The following is a 9,274-nucleotide window of genomic DNA, read 5'->3' on the forward strand; positions in this document are numbered from 1 at the left end:
AAAAAAAAAAAAAAAAAGACAATATTCATGTCCTCGACTCCTGTCTTGCTCTTCTTACCAACGTGCCAGTATCTCCTTATCATCTACCCACATTGCTCACTCACTCTGCCCCCATACTGGAGTATGTCAAACACACCCCTGCCTCAGTAATGCTGCACTTTCTCCTCTCTGGTTGGAAATACACAGCTTCTCCTTGTGATCTGCATAGTTCACTTGCATACTTTGCTGGGTCTTTACTAAAGTATCTCCTTACCAGGAAATTGTTTCTGGAGACCATCCTCCATCCTACTCTATCTCCTTATCCTGATTTGTTTCTTCACAGCACTTAACAGAATCTCATATTGCGCACATTATATATTGTTGATTTACTTATTTGCTCAGCATACTCAAATGTTAACTCTATGAAACAAAAAGACTTGAATGAGAATGTTCCTAATAGCTTACTCATAATAACTCAAAGCAATATTCAACTCAAATTCCATCAGCAGAAAAACTGGTAACCTGGTATATTCATATAATGAAATATACTTCACAATAAAAAGGAAAGATATATTGATGTATGTAACATCATCAAAAGCAGGGAAAACTGCTCACTGAAACAAAAGAAAACAGAACAGTAGAAGCTTCTGGCAGTGATGAGGGTGACTGGGAAAGCACATGTGAGAACTTTCTGGGGTGACAGAAATGCTAGCTTTACAGAGGCATAGATTACAACTGCATATACGTTTGTCAAAACTCAAACTATAACACATAATTCTGTGTATTTATCTACATAAATTATGCCATCATTTTAAAAATTTAAGCAAATAAGAAATATGTTTAGTGGCAAAGAATATATAAACTGTTTGCATGACATTAACAGTGGCTGATTAGAGTAGGAGAAAAGAGGTGAGCTTTTGCTCCTTTATTATCCACGGTATAAGAAAATCTTAATCATCAGTCTAGGTGAAGGATTTGTAGGTGTTTATTATCCTATGCTTTCTATCTTTATGAAGGCTTAAAGTTTTTGAAAATAAAAAGTTGGAAAACACACAAATTGGAATAAAAAGTAATCCAATTCACTCCAAATGTTAATCACTTCAACTTTAAAAGGGACTGTCAATAATAAAACATAAGGCTTTTACAATTTGTAGTCTGGTCTCTCTAGAGAAATGTTAACAGAAAAACAAGTAACCTTAGAATAAGCACTTGGAACAACTGACCTCTTTTTCATTTCAATTGCTGACTGCAAACATGGGCACAGTCATGCATGCTCCCATACCAAAGCCAATTAACGTTCATGAGTCTTGTCAATGAGCATATTAAAATGTTTACATATTCATAGTAATATACATAGATTTTATATTTCAGATTTCCACTGCCATATATTATATACATATACATTTGCAGGGGGTGGAAAATGAGACAGAGTCTTGCTCTGTTGCCTATGCTGGAACACAGAGGCACAATCTCGGCTCACTGCAGCCTCAACCTCCCAAGCTCAAGCAACCCTCCCACCTTAGCATTCCGAGTATCTGAGACTACAGGTGTGCACCACCATTCCCAGCTAAAACAACACTTTTTCTTTTTTCTTTATTTTTTTGTTTTTTCAAAGGTGGAGTCAGAATTAGGTACTAAAAGCCACAGGACACACCCAAATAGGGACTTGAACCCTGGACCCTCAGATTAAAAGTCTGATGCTCTACCAGCTGAGCTATCCAGGCTTCCTCATACTATACATATTTTCATATTCTGCCCATATGTCCAGGTAAACAATATTAATACCCTGAAATTACCTACATAATTTTATCCATAGTAATTCAATCCTGAATAAAACATAAACAGTTGACCCTTGGTATCTGCGAGGGATTGGTTCCAGGAACTCCCTCCGATACTAAAATCTGCCAGTCCTCAAGTCTCTGGCATAAAATTGCATTGTACTTGTATATAACCTATGCACATCCTCCTGTGTACTTTAAATCATCTTTGGTTTATTTATAATATCTAATACAAGGTGAATGCTATATAAACAGTTATTATACTGTATTGTTTAGGCAATAATGAAAAGGGGAAAATCTGTATAAGTTTAGTTCAGACATAGCTTTTTTCCTAAGTATTTCTGATCCATAGTTGGTTGAATCCACAGTTGTGGAAACCACAGATACTGAGAGCTGACTGTTGTTAAATACGGCAGAGTTTTTTATGTTGTAGATAATTGTTGTACAAAATGAGACATTAGCATACATATTGCTCTGTATCTTATTTTTCTCACTCAATACCTCAAGTAAACCCCTTTAGGTCAACAAATATACACCTAACTCAGTATTTAATCACTTCATAATATTGCACAATATGGCTGTTAACAATTGGTTTGACCATTCCTACCTATGTACATTCAGGCTGTCTGACTATAAACATCCTAGTAAAAATATTCTGGTAATGTATGGGTACTTTTGTTCATATGAAACAGACTTTCAAAAGTGAAACTACTGGCCGGGAGTGGTAGCTCATGTCTGTAATTCCAGCACTTTGGGAGGCCAAGGGAGGCAGATCGCTTACGGCCAGGAGTTTGAGACCAGTCTGGCCACTATGGCAAAACCCCATTTCTACTAAAATTACAAAAATTAGCCGGGCATAGTGGCACACACCTGTAATCCCAGCTACTCAGGAGGCTGAGGTAAAAGAATTACCTGGACCTGGGAGGCAGAGGCTTCAGTGAGCCAAGATTGTACCAATATACTCTAGCCTGGGCAACAGTCAGACTCCGTCTCAAAAAATAAAAAACTAAGAAAAAAAAGTGAAACTCGTAAGTTAAAGGGCATGTTTGTGATTGCTAGATACATTTAATTTAGTAAATATTGCTTGCTGAGTTAGTTTACAGAAATACATCTAAAATTCACATTTCTCTCATAACCAGGCACAGTGGCATGTATCTATAATCCCAGCTACTCGAAAGAATGAGGTGGGAGGATTGCAAGTCCATGAGTTCAAGACCAGCCTGAGCAACATAGCGAGATTCCACCTCATTTAAAAAAATTATTTTGCTTAATTTTTTAGGAAGAATGCATGCCATCATTACTAAGTATTTTCACCTTTTTTTTCAATTTGGTAATTATACATGTAGACCCTTTCTTCTGTATTCCCAAATTATAAATGCTGCACTCCTTTAGATAAGATGCCTAACATCTTCAATAAAAGAGATTTTGAACTTAGACATACTACATGCTTTGATGGCATTATTTAATATAGAATTCTGACCATATTCCCGATGTTTAGATAGTTTCCTGGCACCAGTTCCACAATAGAGTGCTGCTTTATGTTATACTTCATTTCTATGTTTGCCCAGCCACATCTCATTTATCTTCCTATATTTAAGGAAACTTTATGTGGCCAATTCTCATTGTACACTACAGCTGCCCATAAAGAACTCTAGAGAAGTCAAAGAGAATATTATAACATGAGAAACAAACAAAAAGAGTCTCAAATCATACCTGTAGCATTATCTCATAATTTATACAAATGTGGAAATTCTGTATATAACTTGGAGGTAGAGTACATTTAGTTTAGAACAAATACGCCCAGAAAAAAAGGCAAATAGGAAGTTACTGATGGGAAAACTGTTATGTAGCTAGTATGAGGAATACTGTATCACCAAAAATGTTAAGATGCTTAAAAAATATTTTGTGTTTGTTTTTAAGGTCTTTATTTTCTTCAGGGCAGTTTTAGGTTCACAGCAAAATGAAGAGGAAAGTACAGAGATCTCTCAGATATCCACCACCAGGCATAGACACAGTCTACCACATTATCAGTATTTGTTGATTCCAGGCACAGTGGCTCACGCCTATAATCCCGGCAGTTTGGGAGGATAAGGCAGGCAGACTGTCTGAGCCCAGGAGTTTGAGACCAGCCTGGGCAACATAATGAAACCCCATCTCTACAAAAAATACAAAAAATTAACCTGACATGGTAGTGTACGCCTGTAGTTCCAGCTACTCAGGAGACTGAGGTGGGAAGATCGCTTGAGCCCGAGTTAAGGGCTGTAGTGAGCTATGATTGCACCACTGCACTCCAACCTGGACAAAACAGCAACACTGTCTCAAAAATAAATAAACTGTTGATTGAACAATTGATGAACCTACATTGACACATTATTTTCATCCAAAGTCCATAGTTTACACTGGGGTTCATTCTTCGGGTTGCGTACATTCTATGGGTTTGAACAAATATATAATGACATGTATTAGCATATCAAATATTTTCACTGCCCTAAAAATCCTGTATGCTCTGGTTATTCATCCCTTCCACTCCCTGGAAAGACCTATATTTATGGTATGTACACAAATATGTAAATATACATGTGCATGCATTTGAGGCCCCAAATTTAATTGGCATGACAGAGAAAGCCTTAATTTAGAATTTCAAAAGACCAACTAACATGTTTTCTGGTCACAACACTTGATCTGAACAGAAGTAACATAGAAAACAGAAAAAGCATGAAATTTTAAATCAGATAGGCATGAATTTCCAAACTGGCTTTCATAATTAATTGGTTTGTAACCTACATTCTGATGGTCAACTGCCATATCTATGAGGTGGAGATTCTACCTACCTCAAGCATACCAAGTGCTCAAAAAAAGGGTAGCTGTTGTCATAAACTAAGATAAAATGAAGAATTCTTAAAGTGATGTTTAAAAGTTGGTAAAATAACATAACATCTTTAACAATAATTTCAATTACACAGGCAACAATTAAGCAACCATTATCAGGTCTCGCATTGTGCTACAAGCTATTTGAAAGAATGCAACAGATAAACAAAAGTAGTTTTTAAAATCATATCTCCTCAGTAATAACTGGACTCCTCATATGGGGTCATCCTTAATTTACAGACTTTATCCAAGATAAAATGGCTTTGTAGCAGGTTTAGGTTTCTTTTGCTTTTGTGAAAATTAATCTGATTTCTAACTCAGTTATTCATCTGGTGTGCTCAGTTTCTGACAGAAATTCTAGGTGGAAGATGGTGAGGGCAATGACAGGAGGGCAGAAAGAATTTAAAACACTATATTCAAAGAGATAAATGGCAGAGAATTTTCCAGAATTTCTAAAGAAAGAACCAGAAACCTTAGTAAGTCTCCAGCATAATAAAAAGAAATTCACATCTAGAAAAAGGTCTAGAAGCATATAGCAAGGTTATCAACTAATGCAGGAAAAAATTGAATTATGGAAAAATAGGAAAAGAAATACACATAATTGTATAATTTATTTTTATAAAAATTTCTTTTTATATTTGTTTTTAAGGGGTAGGAGAAAAAACAGGAAAATACAACAGAAACAATAGAGGAAATGTGATTCAAATAAGTATAAATTAAGCTAGGTTGAAAGAGAAAAACGGCCGGGTGTAGTGGCTCACATCTGTAATTGCAGCACTTTGGGAGGCCGAGGCGGGCAGATCATGAGGTCAAGAGATCAAGACCATCTTGGCCAACACGGTGAAATCCCATCTCTACTAAAAATACAAAAAATTAGCTGGGCATGGTAATAGTGCTGTAGTCCCAGCTACTCGGCAGGCTGAGGCAGGAGATTGCTTGAAACCAAAAAACAGAAGTTGCAGAGTGAGTCTTTGTCTCAAAGAAAAAAATAAAGAGAGAAAAACAAGAAGGAGAACAAAGAAAAGGTCTCACTCTGTCACCCAGGCTGGAGTACAGTGGCACAATCATAGCTCACAACAACCTCCACCTCCCAAATAAGTTCAAGAGATTCTCGTGCCTCAGCCTCCTGAGTAATAGAGAATACAGGCATGTACCAACATGCCTGGCTAATTTTTGTACTTTTAGAAGAGACGCGGTTTCACCATGTGGGCCAGCTGGTCTCAAACTCCTAATCTCAAGTGATCCTTCCATCTTGGCTTCTGCAAGTGATGGGATTACAAGCATGAACCACCATGCCCAGTTGGAAAATTCTTTCTTTGGGAACGATGGCCAAAAAAAGCCAGGCACAGTGGCTCACACCAGAACTTTGGGATGCGAGGCCGGTGGATCACCTGAGGTCAGGAGTTTGAGACCAACCTGGCCAACATAATGAGACCACCCCATCTCTGCTAAAAATACAAATTAGCCCAGCATGGTGGTGCACACCTGTAACCCCACCTACTCCAGAGGCTGGGGCACAAGAATCACTTCAACCCAGGAGTTGGAGGCTGCAGTGAGCTGAGATCACGCCACTGCACTCCAGCCTGGGCGACAAAGTGAGACTCTGTCTCAAAAAGAAAAGATGGCAAAAAAGACAAAAAATAAGACAGAACCATGGTGGCAAATTACCTTAAAGAGTCAAAATTTAAACATCTGTATGCACATCTAACAAAATATCTACAGATATTCTACAATTAACTTAGGAAAGCATCTCAAAAAATGTATGGCTATATTAGCCACAACTCAAAGAAAGATATAAAGGACCTTGGCCTGGAAATTAGAAGGAACAAAGCTGTGAAATAATTTATAAGAGGAAGCTCTGCAACACAGCTTAGATAGAACTATTTTCCAAAAAAGTTATCAAAAATTCATATCCAGAGATCTTTTATACCAATAAATCTCTGTGTATAACAAGTTACCTAAAGTACTAACATGACGAAAAAGTTTTTTTTAGGACTAAGCGTGGTGGCTTATGCCTGCAATACCAGCGCTTTGGGAGGCTAAGGCAGATGGACCACCTGAGGTCAGGAGATCGAGATCAGCCTGGCCAACACAGTGAAAGCCTGTCTCTACCAAAAATAGATAAATTAGCCTGGAATGGTGGCAGGCAAATGTAATCCTAGCTACTTGGGAGGCTGAGGCAGGACAATTGCTTGAACCCAGGAAGTACGGAGTTTGCAGTAAGACAGGATCACAAGATTACTCCACTGCACTCCACCCTGGGTGACAGAGTGATACCATCTCAAAAAATTTAAAAGAAATAAAATGAAAATCAAGATTTTTAGACATTTGGATATTTTCGCAAAAATACTGCAATAGAAATCAAGCTCCAGTGATCATATCAGAACCTTGTCTTACCTATTTTTCAAAGGTCTATATGTTAAATAGCACCAAGAAGATTTCTCAAACATAATCATACCATTCTTGCATGATTCAGAAAAACTCAGAGAGTGGTGTACGTTGAGTAGCCCTTATCTGAAATGCTTGGGAACAGAAGCATTTCAGATTGCAGACTTCTTTGGATTTTGGAATATCGGTATATACATAATAAGCTATCTTGGAGATAGGAACCAAGTCTAAACATGAAATTCACTTATGTTTCATATGTACCTTATACATGTAGCCTGAAAGTAATTTGATGCAGTATTCTTTTAATTTTAACCACATTATATTAATAATATAATTATATTAATAATATAATTATTAATAGTATAATAATATTAATATAATGTGGTTAGAAGCAAGGCTGCATTCAGACAAATTAAGAGCACTAATACCATATTAACCAAAAGTGTACTACAAAAAAAGATTGTTTATTTGTTCAAATATCTGCCTAGGAAAAAATCTACTTCAGACACAAGGCAATTTTTTATAGAAATGTGTTAATATATAAATAAACCATACCTTTATCATGCCACACAATCATATGCTACTTAGAGCATACACCCAACACACACAAATAAAACATTCAACCAAAAGAATACTACTACAGGGTCAAATGCTAGAGCTATCTTTTTTCATGGTATATCATCTTATAAAGAGATTTAAAGCCACTTATGCCACTCAGATATCAAATACATCCACTTCTAAATTGTGGGAATCTGTCCAGCTCCTTTAAAGATTTATAGACTGTAGGAAAATAAGTCTTGCTGAGTAACACAAACTGCTTGCTGAGTGAACACCAATTTGCCAAGAACAACAATACCTGACAAATGAGAAGGAGACCATCAAAGTTAATAATGTGTGCATGGATTTCACTATTTTGTGGCAAATTACCTTATCTCTATTCTCATTTGAAAATAAGGATTGGCCGGGCACGGTGGTTCACGCCTGTAATCCCAGCACTTTGGGAGGCCGAGGTGGGTGGATCACCTGAAGTCAGGAGTTCAAGACCAGCCTGGCCAAGATGGTGAAACCCCATTTCAATTAAAAATAAATAAATAAATTTTATTTAAGGGCCAGGCGCGGTGGCTCAAGCCTGTAATCCCAGCACTGTGGGAGGCCGAGGCGGGTGGATCACGAGGTCAAGAGATCGAGACCATCCTGGTCAACATGGTGAAACCCCGTCTCTACTAAAAATACAAAAAATTAGCTGGGCATGGTGGCCCGTGCCTGTAATCCTAGCGACTCAGGAGGCTGGGGCAGGAGAATTGCCTGAACCCGGGAGGCGGAGGCTGTGGTGAGCCGGAGATCGCGCCATTGCACTCCAGCCTGGGTAACAAGAGTGAAACTCCGTCTCAAAAAACAAACAAAAAAATTTATTTAAAAAGGAAAATAAGGATTTATTCAATTACAGAACACAATTTTATTAATTTAAAATCTTCCTCCACCACAAAATGAAACAACCATATGAATGAATTCCATATAATAGTAACTATCTAAATAATCCCTTATAAAATTAACTAAAAATATATTCTGTTCAGAGGAGATGAAATGAGTGTGAGAAGGGGAAAGAATAATAAACAGGAAAATCACAAATTCTAGACAAGGATGCTAAAGGTCCCAGTGTTACAGATTTACTAAGTTCTCAGATATGACATGAAAGGCACAACTGATAAAAGAAAAAAATGATAACTTGGACTTCATCCAAACTGAGAGGATGAAATGATAAGCCATGGACAGAATGAAAATACTTGAAAATCATATATCCAACAAATGACTTGTATCCAGAGTTTGTAAAGAACTATCTAAACTCAATAGCAATTAGGAAAAGACATAGTGGACATTTCACCAAAGACGACACAGGGATTTCAAATGAGCATATAAAAATATGTTCATTTTTAGGAATTATGAAAGGAGTGGTACTAAAGAAAACTATGAGATAAAAATCTAATCTCCAAAAACTAAAAGGTAATAACTAAGAAAGAAAGGCAGCAACAAAGAGAGAGGAAGTAACTTTCCAAAAAGAGGATGAGGACATAGAAATTTTGCAGATGATGAATAGTGACTTCCGAGAGAGCCCTGTCAAAAAGTTTCTGGAGCAGGTATTTGAGAGAATGGGGGAATGAATACAGATGGAGTTTGTAAACTGAATGCCAGATGGAGACAGGGTGAGAATGAGAAATAACCTGTGAGTTTTTATGGGTTGTTTTCTTTTTTTTTTTTTTTGA

General features: G+C 37.1%; 1 protein-coding gene and 1 non-coding gene across 8 annotated transcripts in view; both read right to left on the reverse strand.

Annotated features, from left to right (window-relative positions):
- Positions 1-9,274, reverse strand: part of BCAS3 (BCAS3 microtubule associated cell migration factor) — a 679,070-nt gene that overhangs the window by 580,858 nt on the left and 88,938 nt on the right. The gene's annotated exons all lie outside the window — the stretch shown is intronic.
- Positions 1,631-1,703, reverse strand: TRNAK-UUU. Its single transcript has one exon. It is a non-coding gene; the product is annotated as a tRNA-Lys (tRNA).

The sequence above is a fragment of the Cebus imitator genome, unplaced genomic scaffold (assembly GCF_001604975.1).
Source record: "Cebus imitator isolate Cc_AM_T3 unplaced genomic scaffold, Cebus_imitator-1.0 Scaffold121, whole genome shotgun sequence".
In the NCBI taxonomy this organism is placed as follows: Eukaryota; Metazoa; Chordata; class Mammalia; order Primates; family Cebidae; genus Cebus; species Cebus imitator.